Source organism: Heptranchias perlo, unplaced genomic scaffold, assembly GCF_035084215.1.
Source record: "Heptranchias perlo isolate sHepPer1 unplaced genomic scaffold, sHepPer1.hap1 HAP1_SCAFFOLD_52, whole genome shotgun sequence".
In the NCBI taxonomy this organism is placed as follows: Eukaryota; Metazoa; Chordata; class Chondrichthyes; order Hexanchiformes; family Hexanchidae; genus Heptranchias; species Heptranchias perlo.
Window position 1 is genome coordinate 2,645,638 of NW_027139537.1, and position 15,774 is coordinate 2,661,411.

The 15,774-nt window shown below is 43.7% G+C and overlaps 1 non-coding gene across 1 annotated transcript; it reads left to right on the forward strand.

Annotated features, from left to right (window-relative positions):
- The first annotated feature begins 15,699 nt into the window (after positions 1-15,699).
- On the forward strand, positions 15,700-15,772 carry trnak-cuu (transfer RNA lysine (anticodon CUU)). Its single transcript has one exon. It is a non-coding gene; the product is annotated as a tRNA-Lys (tRNA).
- Positions 15,773-15,774: the final 2 nt, after the last annotated feature.

Sequence of the window (15,774 nt, forward strand, 5' to 3'; positions counted from 1 at the left end):
TGAAACTTCCAGTACAATGAAATCGAGAAAATGTGATTTGAAGGTGTTATGATGATGTGGTCAGATTGGGTGAGTTTTTTATTGTGGGATTCGCTCCTCATGTTTATATCCCTGTCTGGACCTCAGTCTGTTTATGTGAAAATTCCTTGTTTTCCAACTTGACACTAAATACAATGACAATTTACTTGAAGAATAGAATCAGAAATTTATTGATCATAATGAATTATTCGGATACTGTATTTTTAAAGCTCGGCTGAATTCAATAAACAACGTGGTTGATTTTATTCATACTTTTCAATTTAAGTTTAATTGAATGTACAAATTAAATTTATTAAAGACATTTTATACCCAACACAGGTTCCCTGACACCAGTAACCACAGAAATGAACAGTTGAATGTATTAGTTGGATTCTGTTGGTGTGATCTAGAGATTAGATTTCCTCTCACACTCTGCTGCAGTTTCTCCCTTTGAATCCCAGCCTCTCCTCCCAATGCAATGAATCCTCTGTCTCCTCATACGTTGCTTCAGCTTTTCCGTTTTCCCAATCTATCTGCCTCTCATTCCCCTCCAGCTCCTACACGTTCATATAAACTACTATTTTCCTTGTCTCACTCCCAACCTCACTCACTGTCAGCTGTATTAACCCAGAGCAACACACAAGCTGCACTTCTCCCTGTCTCCTCACCTTCTCCACCCTTCCCTCTCTTTCCCCGTCCGTCTGGAGCCCAAACGCGGCTGTAATCTGCTGGATTCCAGGTGTGTAAAACCTTTTCTCTCTCCCCGACAGGCACCGAGCCCTCACTCAGCCCTTCCAGTGGATCCGGTGCTCACTTTATTCACCTCCTGTATCCATCTCCCAATTCATTATTGATCATCGTGTTTAAAACATCGTTCTGCCCAAAAGCGCTGCCCAGGTCAATCAATCACTTTCCACCCTTCGTTGCAGCAACAAAGCTGGAAATTTTACCCCAGATCCTCTCAATCTGCTGCTTTGTCTCCAGGTCTGATCAGTAATTTCTCTGCTTCCTTTTCTCTCTCTTACAGTTAACTTGTTGGCGATTGTGATCCTGTCCCGAGGAAAGTGCGGTCTCTCCAAATGTATCAGTGTCTACCTGGTGGGAATGGCAGTGGCCGATCTCATGGTCGTTATCATTCGTGTCATATTGGTGTGGATTATTTCGATGTATCACCCATGGCTATTCCTGGACATTACTCCTGTGTGTAGTTCTATAATCTTCTTGAGTGCTGCAGCCATCGTGATTTCTGTCTGGTTCACAGTCGCTTTCACCTTTGATCGATTTGTGGCCATTTGTTGCGAGAAGCTGAAAACTAAATATTGCACCGAGAGAACGGCGGCTGTGGTTCTGGGAACAGTGAGTGTGCTGGGCTGTTCAGTGAGTGTCCCCTGGTATTTTACATTTGAACCTTTATATATCGTTGATAATGTTCCCTGGGGTTGTGAGACTAAACCGAGCTTCCGTACTTCCCCCGCATGGGCCGCATTTGACATGTTTCACCTCATTTTAACCCCTTGTCTCCCGTTCTGTCTGATTTTGCTGCTCAATGTTCTAACAGTCAGGTGTATTTTAGTGTCCAGTCGAGTCCGCAGGGGACTCCGGGACCGCAGCAATGGAGAGAATCAGAGTGATCCAGAGATGGAGAACCGAAAGAAATCCATCATTTTACTCTTCAGTATATCGGGCAGTTTTATACTGTTGTGGCTGACATATGTTGTATTTTACATTTATATGCGAATTGCAGACATTCGGTCGTTTTACTCCTACACTGACCCTGTTTATCTCGCAGATCACACAGCAAAGATGCTGCGGCTTCTCAGTTCCTGCACAAACACGTGTATTTATGTCCTGACCCAGACTAAATTCAGAGAGGAGCTGAAGAACGCGGTGAAATACCCACTCAATCTAATTGTTAAATTAGTGAAATCATAGAAAGAGCTGAAGGGTTTCAAGCAGTAGAACTAAATCCCATTTCATACTCCATCCCCAACACTTCCCAGGGGATGGAAAGTACATTTTATATTAGCAGCACAGAGCCATGAAATGATCTTAAATCAGATTCTGAGATTATATTTTATTGATAATCTGACCTATTGAGGCAGCATTTGCTTTGCAGACAACACGTGAATTGTTGTTCAAAATCGCGGCACTAAAGAGCTCCATTGGACTTTAATTAACTGGCCGCAAGACAAAATGGCAAAGCTGGAAAACAAAGTCACTTCTGTGGACCTAATCAGGATGTGTGCACTTCACATAAATGGTGAGAGAGAGGGATAGAGGAAGGGAGAGAGGGAGGGAGACAGAGACAGAGAGAGAGAGGGACAGAGAGAGAGAGGGGGAGGCGGAGAACGGGAGACAGAGAGTGAGAAAGAGGGAGTGAGGGAGCGAGAAAGGTGGAGAGAAAGGGAGAGGCAATTAGAGAGAGACAGAGACAGAGAGAGGGAGACAGAGAGAATGAGAGAGTGAGAGTCAGAGTCAAAGAGAGAGTTGGAGAGAGACAGAAAAAGAGAGACAGAGAAAGAGAGACAAAGGGGAAGAGAGTGGGAAAGGGCGAGAGAGGGAGAGAGGGTAGGAGAGGCAGAGAGACAGAGAGGGAGATATGGAGAGAGGGAAGCGAGGGAAAGAGAGAGACAGAGAGAGAGAGAGAGAGAGACAGAGAGAGTGGCATAGAGAGAGACAGAGACTGAGACTAGGGGAAAGACAAAGAGAGAGGCAGGGAGAGAGAGACACAGAGAGAGTGAGAGACAGAGAGGGCAGAGAGAGGGAGAGAAAGAGATAGATAGAGAGGCAGAGTGAGAGAGACGAGAGCCAGAGAGAGGGACAGATAGAGAGACAACATAAGGACAAAATATATGTACCAGTTAGAAAAGTGCAGAAAAAGAGAAGGGCAGAGAGAGTTACTCAGAGACAGAGATAAATAAAGAGTAAATTATTAAGACAAGAGAGAGAAAAAAAGAGAGAAAGAAAGCATATATATCTATATATATATATATATACAAATATATATACATATATATATACATATATATATATGTATATAATGAGAGAGAGAGACACTGCCAAATAATTACAAAGTGATAGGAGAGGAGAGGTAAATAGACAGATAAAATCAATTCAAAATAACTAGACACTGAGAGAGAGTCAGAGCAGAAGAGTGTCAGACATAAAACGACAAAGAGAAAGAGAAAAAGAGAAACAGAAAGCAGGGAGAAAATAGAAAACAGGAGAGAGGAGGAGAAATACAAATATTAAAACAGAGACTGAGAGAGATGGAATGAAATACAGAAACAGATGCAAAGAAGAGTTCGAGAAGTCAAATAGAAACAGAGAGAAAGAAGGAGTTAGAAGTAGAGATGGAGAGAGTGAGAAGCAAACAGAATGAAATAAAGACAGATGGAAAGGGAAGGAGGAAGAGACAGATAGAAAGAAGGAAAGGGGAAAAGTAGATCCACAGAGAGAAACAAAGAGAGAGGTGATGCCAGGAGGCTGCACAATAAAGTCACTCAGCCTTGTGTACCTGACCCTGACAATTACTTACTGCCGGAGTTTCCAAGCTGCTCTGTGTAGTCAACATTCATCTGATAAACGAAAGCCTGAGACTAAATCGGCTTCAGCATGTCTGAAGTAAAAGGTCGATTAAAAGGAGGAAGGGCTGTTGGAAGGATTGTTAATGACACGTTGTGAAAGACCACACAGCAGAGGATAGATCACCATCGCAATAAGAACGATTCCAGGAGGGCTAGAGATGGTTTGAACTCCTGCCGGCTTGACTTGGTTACGTTGTGGACACTGAGATAAAACAAGTGAAGTGTCAATCAATCATGGGTTGTATTTGCAGGAACCTATTTTTGATAAGCTAACGTCCCAGAGGTGTGGTTCTATGTTACAAAGAAGCTGGGCAGAAGTTGAGTGGGGAGAGACACAGATCCACCACTGCTGCTCCAAACTCACCTTTCACTTCCTGGCAGCACCACCTCACCTGGAATCTTCATGACTGCTCGCTACCTCCCAGCTTGATGCCTCGATGCTGGTTTACAGATTGCCTGTGAAGCAGATGACCTGGATCCCAGAGTAAGACACGCTACACTGCAACGGTATCCATCAAAACGACTGGAATCTTCCAGGCAAGCTTGAGTTAACCATGAGGATATAACTTTCGTTATCAGCTTCGTCGAAGATAGACATTGGATTTCCAATCGGTTATGCATTTTGGGAATTCAGAATGTGTTGTTTTATTGGTGTTAAAGCAATTCTAAATCGGGTATAATCCCAAGATGTTGATTAAATTCTTACATACATTTTTCTAGTGTATTAAGAATAATAAATTATTGTTTTGTTCATACAGCCATGGTTTGTGCCTAAAGTTTCTTTAGGATAAAGAGCCCATTATTTAAATATAAATTTTAACCTTTTGGAGATAAAAAGGCACTGCCCCAAATTAAAGTGTAAAATCTCTTTGCACCTTTTTCCTCCTCCATCTGTACCATGTGTAACTTTCCCAGTGAGCTGATGGGATTCCGTAATAAATCACAATGTACTCTTACCCCTTCTGCTGTCTTCCTAAACTGGGCAGAGTCCCGCAGCACTCTCCTGTTCTGTTACTGTTCAAAATACTGTTATTGTCTCAGATTACAGAAAAATATGAATAATGGAGAATTAAACCAAATCCCAGATCAGAACTACATTCAGATTGAGTCCAATTTTACTCTGATTTATTTAATAGATGTAAGGAATCTTACAACACCAGGTTATAGTCCAACAAATTTATTTTAAAATCACAAGCTTTCGGAGATTATCTCCTTCGTCAGATGAATGAATGAAAAGGTTCTCAAATCGCATATCGTATACTATGTTGGGACAGCATCACACCAATCAAAAGGTGTCGTTGTTATTCAAACAGGCCAGTCACGGAGAACAGCACGCCCCAGTACACTCGATATACATTGTGTCTATTACACAGGCAGGCAGAAAGAAACTCAAAATGGCAGAGAGAGAGAGAGAGAATTTTAAAAAACATATACATTTTTTTCCCCCTTTTTGCTGGTGGGGTTACGTGCAGCGTGACATGAACCCAAGATCCCGGTTGAGGCCGTCCTCATGGGTGCGGAACTTGGCTATCAACTTCTGCTCGACGATTTTGCGTTGTCGTGTGTCTCGAAGGCCGCCTTGGAGAACGCTTACCCGAAGATCGGTGGCTGAATGTCCTTGACTGCTAAAGTGTTCCCCGACTGGGAGGGAACCCTCCTGTTTGGCGATTGTTGCGCGGTGTCCGTTCATCCGTTGTCGCAGCGTCTGCATGGTCTCGCCAATGTACCATGCTCCGGGGCATCCTTTCCTGCAACGTATGAGGTAAACAACGTTGGCCGAGTCACAGGAGTATGAACCATGTACCTGGTGGGTGGTGTCCTCTCGTGTGATGGTGGTATCCGTGTCGATGATCTGTGGGTTCATACTCCTGTGACTCGGCCAACGTTGTTTACCTCATACGTTGCAGGAAAGGATGCCCCGGAGCATGGTACATTGGCGAGACCATGCAGACGCTGCGACAACGGATGAACGGACACCGCGCAACAATCGCCAAACAGGAGGGCTCCCTCCCAGTCGGGGAACACTTTAGCAGTCAAGGACATTCAGCCACCGATCTTCGGGTAAGCGTTCTCCAAGGCGGCCTTCGAGACACACGACAACGCAAAATCGTCGAGCAGAAGTTGATAGCCAAGTTCCGCACCCATGAGGACGGCCTCAACCGGAATCTTGGGTTCATGTCACGCTACACGTAACCCCACCAGCAAAAAGGGGGAAAAAATTTATATGTTTTTTAAAATTCTCTCTCTCTCTCTCTCTGCCATTTTGAGTTTCTTTCTGCCTGCCTGTGTAATAGACACAATGTATATCGAGTGTACTGGGACGTGCTGTTCTCCGTGACTGGCCTGTTTGAATAACAACGACACCTTTTGATTGGTGTGATGCTGTCCCAACATAGTATAAGATATGCGATTTGAGAACCTTTTCATTCATTCATCTGACGAAGGAGATAATCTCCGAAAGCTTGTGATTTTAAAATAAATTTGTTGGACTAAAACCTGGTGTTGTAAGATTCCTTACATTTGTCCACCCCAGTCCATCACCGGCATCTCCACATCATTATTTAATAGAAGCTAGAATTACATTCTCTACACAAAATGGCTCATTTGACTTTTCCTCCGAATGTCTGGTCTCTCCTTCTCTGTAAGAATTAAGTCCAAATAACCAAATATTAATCCATTTTTTTGCAGAAGTTCACATTTTGGTCCTTTATTTCCTCACAGCTCCGCTGTCTTTGTGTTAAACACCAGCTAGTGCCAGTCTCACTCCGTTTGCATCTTTAACTATCGTTCAACAGTGATTTAACAGGAACAGCAAATGAACCCTCTCCGTGTCTCACAACACAGCGAGCTTCATCTTGCCCCTCAGTAAGATGGCTGCCATATTGGTGGCCATTAGGTTTCAGGATCAAGGTGCCCAATTTGTTTAAGCTTCATGGCGGCCAATTTGTTCAATATGACCATCTTGTCCCCCAGAAAGTTGGCCGCTTTGCCCCTCAGTTAAATGGCAGACTTGCCCCTCAGTAAGATGTCCAGCTTGCCCCTCAGTAAGATGACTGCCTTACTGGTGTCCATTTTATTTCAGGTTCATGACATTGAAGCTGTTGTTCATAGATTTAAGGTTTCATGGTAACTATGGCACAAGAGGAGGCCTTTCGCCCCACTGTGCCTGTGCCAGCTCTTTGAAAGGGATGTCGAATTCGTCCCATTTCCTCCTTTGCTTTTTCCCCACATCCTTTATGGAGGCTTTGTAATAGTAGTTGTATTATGCAAATACATAGATATGTAATAATGCAAATTGGTGTTGTAGTAGTTGCTGTAAGATATAAACACAAGTTGTTGTCGATAAAGATTGTCTCTCAATCTTTTACTACTTAGATTCTTCTCCTTTATAAACTGGGCTTTGTTTCTGTGTAAATGAATGTTGCTGAGAGATTGTCCCAGTAACGGATGAGGGATCTTGCTGTGTGTTCGGTTTTTTAAAAACTTTTTGCTTTGACTCTTTTGAATGTCATGAATTTGTTTGAACTCTTTGGCTCATTGGAAAAAAGCCACAAACTGTAAGTTGACCACAAACTACAGGCTTTCTCTGCACAGGGTACTGACCGAGGCCTTTAACACAGGCTGCACCCAATGGGACTCACATGAGTTTTGTCTGGGTCACTGTGGGGTCACAGGTTGCTGTGGGATAACTGGGACACTGCAGGTTCACTGGGGTATTTTGGGATCACTGGGACACTGTGGGATCAGTGGGACACTATGGGATCAGTGGGACACTATGGAATCATTGGGTTAATGTGGGAACACTGTGACACTGGCGACCACTTTGATTAAGATGACCACGTTAGTGGCCGCCATTTCGTTTCAGCTTCATAGTGTAACAGGAGGAATTTCATTACCCATTCTATGTAATATGTAATATATATATATATATATGTATGTATGTATGTATGTATGTGTGTGTGTGTATGTATATATATATATATATATATATATATATATATATATATATATATATATAACACGTTATTTTATATTCACAAGTTGTTGTATGTAAAGAAAGTCTTTCAAACGTTTACACAAATGCAGTTTGGATACTGGTACCTCTGGATGCACCGTGGAATCACTGGGTGCATGTTGGGAACACTGGGGGCACTTTGGGATCACTGGGACACTTTGGATCACTGCAGCAATATCACTGGGTGCACTGTAGGGTCACTGGGTCATGCTGCGATCACTGTGGGATCACTGGGTGCACTGTGGATCATTGGGACACTGTGCATGACTGAGGCAATATCACGAATGCACTGTGGTATCAGTGGGTCACTCTGCAATCACTGTGGGATCACTGGGTGCATTTTGATCACTGGGACACCGTGGATCAATGGGGCACTATCACCGGGTGTACTGTGGGATCACTTGGTCACTGTGGGAACACTGTGGGATATTTAATTATCCAGATGGGCCGAATGGCCTGTTTCGGTGACGTGCTGAATTCTATGTAATATTTATATAAATATATATTGTATTGTATTTTATATAAAAAAGTAGCTGTTGTAAAGCAGAAATAGTAGTCGGGCCGAATGGCCTCTGTGCTGTGCTGTACTGTACATTCGATGTTAAATACATATACATATAATATTTGATTCTTTATTGTATTATATTTTCTACTCCAGAAGTTGTTGTCAAATAAGAAATTCAGGGGAACTTCTTTACCCAGATGGGCTGAATGGCCTGTTTCTGTGCCGTGCTGTATTCTATGTAAAATATATATAAAGATATGTACGGGGTTAAATTCGATAACCCCCGAATCCGAACACGGGGGTCGATTAACCCCCACGTGATTAACCTGCACCCGGTCATTGAGATGCAGACAGTCCGTGAGATTGGTGCTGCCTGGTGATTCACCTGATTCCTGCGAGCAGTCAGGCCTGGCTGTGCTGTTGAGCGGCTTCGCACCAGCAGGCGGTGGGGGGCGACATTGCGTGAGTGGTCAGCACCTCTTAAAGGCAGCCTGCTCCTCTTAAAGGCAGCCTGCACCTCACAAAGTCAAACATTTGATTCAGATACAAACCTCCGGGGTCATTTCTTCTCGTACAGTTTTTACTGGCAGCTTCTTTTGAATTTAACAGACCATTGTTTAAAATGACTGGCTCCCAGTCATTGTTTTGAAGGCATTGATCAGCCTGTCTTTTTCAAACTGGTGAGTCTGTTTGGAATCTCTGAGAATGTTAATCAAGTCAACAGCTTCCATAGTTTGTGAGAAAAAGACAACAAAGAACCAGGATGTTTGAAAGTTCGGTCACAGTTTTGTACAGTATTTGTGAATTATTTATTATTTTCTTTTCCAATAAGGATCTGGTTGAGCTTTACAGTAAAATTGTTGCCTTACTGCTGCTATTTTGTTTATTCTCTTACTGTTTCATCAATTTGTTTGACAGTTAAAGTCTAAAACAAGGCCTAGTGTAGTGTGAATCTGTCACCCTCTGAAGAGCAGGCACTATTAGGCACTGGATAGAACGAGTGGGCTGAGATAATCTGAAGGGGTTTCACTGTTCATTACCTGAAGCCCTTCAAATGTTACATTGATATCAGGACAAGCGGAAACACTGGACATTGGGAGTGAAGCCTCACCTAACAGAAGAGCTGCTTTTAAAACTTAGAAATACAGCTGATTTTAAATCAGCAAAATTTCACTTCATTAAAATAGACAAAAAGGCAACTATCTCTGAACTGTCTCCACTATCTGAAAAACACAGACATTTTACTGATCGGGGAATAATGATCTTGTCCAAAAAATAAAAATTAAAAATTAATTCTAATCTTTTTAAAATAACGACCTGATTTAAAGCATTCTCCAACCAAACAAAAGCACCAACAATCCCCAGGACATTGAGAGAATATGTGAGTGGGCAAAACTGTGGCAAATAGAGTTCAATGTGGAGAAATGTGAGGTCATCCACTTCGGATCGAAGAGAAATAGATCAGAGAGTTTTCTAAATGGTGAGGAGCTCGGAACTGTGGAGGAGCAGAGAGATTTAGGGGTCCAAGTACAGAAATCATTAAAAGCTAGTGGACAGTTACAAAAATAATTAAAAAGGTTAATGGAATGTCGGCCTTTATTTCTCGAGGGCTGGAATATAAAGGGGTGGAAGTATTGTTCCGGCTGTACAGAGCTCTGGTTAGAGCCCATCTGGAGGAGTGCATTCAGTTCTGGGCACTGACCCTCAGGAAGGATGTATTGCCCTTGGAAGGGCAGCAGCTCAGATTAACTGCAATGATATCGGGGCTAAAAGGGTTAAATTATGAGGACAGGTTGAATAGACTGGGCTTGTATTCCCCTGAATATAGAAGATTAAGGTGTGATTGAATTGAGGTGTTTAAGATGATGAAAGGAGTTGATGGGGTCGATAGAGAGAAATTACTTCCTCTGTTGGGGGATTCCAGAACAAGGGGGAATAACCTTAAAATTAGAGCTCGGCCGTCCAGGGGTGATGTCAGGCAGCACTTCTTCACACAAAGGTTGTCGAAATCTGGAACTCTCTCCCACAAAAGTCTGTTGAGGCTGGGGGTCAATCCGAAATGTCAAAACGGATATTGATAGACTTTTGTTCGGCAAGGGTATTGAGGATTCTGGAACCAATGCGGGTAGATGGAGTTAAGATACAGATCAGCCATGATCTAATTGAATGGCGGAACAGGTTAAGGAACTGACTGGACTCCTCTTGTTCCTATGTAACATGCGTGAGGGGCTGAATGGCGTCCAGATCCTGTATAACAGTCTCGAAGGGCTGAAAGGCCTCCTCCTGTTCCAGTGCAACAAGCTCGAGGGGCTTAATGGCTGAGTCCTATTCCAGTGTAATAGGCTCGAGGTGCTGAATGGCCTTCAGTTCCAGTATAACACGCTCGAGCAGCTGAATGGCCTTCTGCTTTTCCTATGTAACAGGCTTGAGGGGCTGATTGTCCTCCAGGTTTGGTGTAACGGGCTCGGGGGCTGAATGGCCTCCTCCTGTTGCTATCTGACAGGCTTGAAGGGTTGATTGGCGTCCAGTTCCTGTATAACAGGCTCGAAGGGCTGAATGGCCTCCTCCTCTTCCTATGTAACAGGCTTGAGGGTCTGTCTGGCCTCCAGTTACGGTGTAATGGGCTCGTGGGGCTGAATGGTCTTCAGTTCTCGTATAACACGCTCGAGGGGCTGAGTGGCCCCCTCCAGTTCCTATGTAACAGGCTTGAGGGGCTGATTGGCCACCAGATCTGGTGTAAGGGGCTCAAGGGGCTGAATGGCCTCCTCCTGTTGCTATCTGACAGGCTTGAGGGGTTGATTGGCCTCAAGTTCCTGTATAAAAGGCTCGAAGGGCTGAATGGCCTCGTCCTGATTCTATGTAACAGGCTTGAGGAGATGATCGCCTCCAGTAACGATGCAACGGGCTTGAGGGGCTGAATGGCCTAGTTCTTTTGCTGTGTAACAGCCTTCAGAGGCTGAATGGCCTTCAGTTCCCATATAAGAGGCTTGAGGATCTCAATGGCCTCCTTCTGTTCCTGTCGAACAGCCGTGAAGGACTTGCCGCCATTTTGTCCAAGATGTCCGGCGAACTTGCCACCATTTTGTCGAAAAATTAGAGTCGGACCTTTCAGGAGCGAGATTAGAAAACATTTCTGCACACAAAGGGTGGTCGAAGTTTGGAACTCTCTTCCGCAAATGGCAATTGATACCAGCTCAATTGCTAAATTTAGATTTGAGATAGTTAGCTTTTTGGCAATCAAAGGTATTACGGGATATGGGCCAAAGGCGGGTACATGGAGTTAGATCACAGATCAGCCATGATCTTATCAAATGGTGGAGCAGGAACGAGGGGCTGAATGGCCTACTCCTGTTCCTATGTTCCTATGATATTATTTATATGGAATTCCGACAGGCATTTGATATGGTTCCACACAAGAGACTGTTGGCAAAAATGAAAGCGCATGGAACTTGAGGCAATGTATTGACATGGGTAGAGAATTGGTTCGGAGATAGGAGACAGAGAGTAGGGATAATGGGTACATACTCCAATTGGCAGCATGTGACTAGTGGTGTCCCCCAGGGATCTGTAACTGGGGTCTCAGCTTGTCATCATAATTATCAATGACTTAGATGAAGGAACAGGGAGTCGTGTATCCAAGTTTGCTGATGACACTAAGTTAGGTGGTTGAGTAAGTGGTGTGGAATGCGATTGGAAAGTTGCAAAGGGACATTGATAGGTTAAGTGAGTGGGCAAAACTATGGCAGATGGAGTTCAATGTGGGGTAATCCACTTTGGACCGATGGTCAGGGTAATTTCCAAATGGTAAGAAGGTAGGAACTGTGGAGAAGCAGAGAGAATTAACGGTTCATTTACATAAATCAATAAAAGCTAACGGACGGGTCCAAAAATAATTTCAAAGGCTAACGGAATGTTAGCCTTTATCTCAGGGGGCTGGAATATAAAGAAGTGGAAGTTATGTTCCAGTTATATAAAGCTCTGGTTGGACTGAGTCTGGAGTAACTGCGTTCAATTTTTGACACTGCACCTCAGGAAGGATAGATTGGCCTTGGAGCGTGTGCAGAGCAGACGCACCAGAATGTTACCGGGGCTAAAAAGGTTAAATTATGAGGACAGGCTGCATGGACTGGGCTCGTATTCCCTCGAGTATGGAAGATTGAGGGGCGGTCTGAGCGAGGTGTTTAACATGTTTAAATGATTCGATAGAATAGAGAGAGAGAATCAATTTCCTCTGGGGAATCAAGAACGAGGGGGTCAGAACCTTAAAATTAGAACCATGCCATTCAGCTTCGAAATCAGGAAGCACTTTTTTACACAATGGGCAGGAGAAGTCTGGAACTCTGTCCCCCAAAAGATTGTGGACGCTTGGGGTCAATTGAAGCTTTCAAGACTGAGATCGATAGATTTTTGTTGGGTAAGGGTATCGAGGGATAGGGACTAATGGCGGATAAATGGATTTGAGGTTCAGATCATCGATCATCTAATTGAGGGGCGGAACAGGTTCAAGGGGCTGAATGGCCTCCTCCTGTTCCCAATGGAAATGTTGAGAATATGTTTTGTTGAGGCTGTGACGTCTGGGTCAACCCCTGTCCAAACAAGGCAGGCCACATTTGGGAGTTTAATAACTTTGAAATGAACATTTTTCTTTTGTGACTTGTGCAACTTCGATCAATTGAATGATGTGGAGATGCCGGTGATGGACTGGGGTTGACAATTGTAAACAATTTTACAACACCAAGTTATAGTCCAGCAATTTTATTTTAAATTCACAAGCTTTCGGAGGCTTCCTCCTTCCTCAGGTGAACGTTTGTTGGAAATGAAATCCTCGAAATGGATTTGATTTCGAGGATTTCATTTCCAACAAACGTTCACCTGAGGAAGGTGGAAGCCTCCGAAAGCTTGTGAATTTAAAATAAAATTGCTGGACTATCAATTGAATAGTTATGAAAGAGAATCAATGCAGTCATTCTAACTTCTGGCTGATAATCAAAGCAGAGGTTTCTGTAGTGTAGCGGTTATTACGTTTGCTTTACACGCGAAAAGTCCCTGGTTCAATCCCAGACAAAAACATTATATTGGGGCAAATTTATTTTTTCTCTGTGAAATAGCCGGTCCTGTTAAATTTAACACAAATTCGTGGTCTCACGAGCATTGAACATTTTAAACCGAGCCCTTAAAAATACAGTGTGTAAAATGAGAAGGGATAAAATGTTCATCGCACAAAAGAAATTATTAAAGTTTTCCAACATCCCTCAGTCGCCTTTCATTCTGCAAAATAACGTTATCGGTTAATTAATGGTGATGAAAACAATGAATGTTTTCTTTTCCATGCGATTGATATAACATGTGTTCAAAAGTTGCTTTTTTTGATGGGGATTCGCACCCCGGCTGCAGTGGTGAAAATGCCGAATTCGAACCACTGGACCACCAGCGAACTTTATTTATAGGGTTATCAGATTTAACGTGGATTTCCCTTTCTGCTTTCAATTCTTTTTAGCTCCTGATTGCGGATATTCCCGTGATTAAATAGGAATAAAGTACAATAGGCTCAGGAAAACCCGGGGAGGTGGCAACCCGCTCACCGAGCCTTTCCAGCAGCATTTATCTTACCAAGCACTGGAGTGAGTGAAACTGTCTACGGGGGACGGGGGGGGGGGGCTCAATGTGGAATGGGTGGCGAGTGAAAAAAACATTTTTCAGTCAGCATGGCCGAGCGGTCTAAGGTGCTGCGTTCAGGTCATCGTCTCTTTTGGAAGGCGTGGGTGCGAATCGCACTTCTGACCTCGGTTATTTTGACTCCTATTTTATTTGAACCTTGAGCTGCAGTTGATTTTTTGGCCCAGTTGATTTGCTCTTCCCGCAATAACCAACCCGGTCTCCATCCACGGCACGTTTTGACGCCCACCGGCTCATCCCGAAACCGAGCTTTAAAACAAAATATGCTGGAAACACAAGGCGGTCATTCAACAAGTATGGAGAGAACAGACACTTGGGGAAATGTACCACAGGAACAGGAGTAGGTCATACAGCCCCTCGTGCCTGCTCCGCCATTTGATAAGATCATGGCTAATCTTTGACCCTTCCCCAGTGTCATGGAGAGAAGCGTCTAATTCCATCATTTATTTATTGCAAGAAACATACACACACACTTACTAATTCAAAATCAGCCTGCAGCTCCACATGCACAGAGATAAACACAGCCAGAGAGACAGGCAAACACCGGGAAATAGACAAACCGGTTTCTCAGAGAATTGCCTGTACCTCCACTGTCGAATGTAAGGGCTTTTGTTGTTCACTTTCGTTCCACACCTTGGAATTCAGGAGAATCTGGTACATGGTTTGTCGGACAAGGCAGGGCGCGATGGCCCGAATGGCCTGCTTCTGAGCTGCATCCTTCTCCGATTCTAAACTCAGCCCCTGGTGTGTTGGCCTTTTTGCAAAGAGGTTGGAACATCAGAGTAAGGAAGTCTTGCTGCAATTAAATAGGGCTTTGGTGAGAACACACCTGGATTATTTTGATGTCGTCTACTTGGATTTTAGCAAGGCTATTGACAAGGTCCCAATTGGCAGACTGGTCAAAACAGATGTGATTGCACAAGAGAGGGCACAGAAGAGATTTACGAGGAGGTTCCCAGGGCTGGAGAATTTTGGCTGTGAGGAAAGATTGGATAGGCTGGGGTTGTGTTCTTTGGAACAGAGGAGGCTGAGGGGGTGATTTAATTGAGGTGTACAAAATTATGAAGGGCCGAGATAGAGTGGATGGGAAGGAATTATTTACCTTATCAGGGAGATCAATAACCAGGGGGCATAGATTTAAAGTGATTGATAGAAGGATTAGAGGGGAGTGGTGGGGGTCTGGAACTCACTTCCTGAAAGGGTGGTAGATGCAGAATCCCTCGTTACATTCAGAAAGCATTTGGATATGCACTTGAAGTGGCGGAACCTACAATGCTACGGACCAAGTGCTGGAAAGTGGGATTAGACTGCATGGCTCATTTTCGGCCGGCGCGAACGCAATGATCCGAATATCCTCCTTCTGTGCCGTGAATTTGCGATGATAATACAAAATTGACAATGCTTTTTATGAGAGCAAATTCCCTGACTGGGCATCGCATCCACTGGACCACCAGGAAACGCGTATAAGGTTGCTAAATATATCTGGGAGTGTTTGTATTAGGTACAAATAATATTTCTGGTTTATTGACTCTGTTAGTTGCAAATATATTACATGTATCTGTATTATTTATTTATTGGCGAGTATATATTGTAAAGCGACATTGGTGCTGATAAGAGTCTGTATAATTCCGCAATTAATGCTTTATTTGCGTTTTCACAATAACAAGTCTGTCTCACTGGTTCCCCAGTGTCAGGGAGGGAAGTGTCTGATGCCCTCATTTATTTGATGTTACAAACAGAAGACAAACACTCGTATTCGTTCAAAATCAACCTGCAGGTGGACACACACACAGAGATAAACACAGTCAATGATATGGATGTCATGTTGGGATTGCTGCACATGGACACCCAGGGGCGAGTTTACTGCAATGACAGACAAGAGAGGCATGATTACGTACGCCCGGCTAGCTCAGTTGGTAGAGCATGAGACTCTTAATCTCAGGGTCGTGGGTTCGAGCCCCACGTTGGGCGAG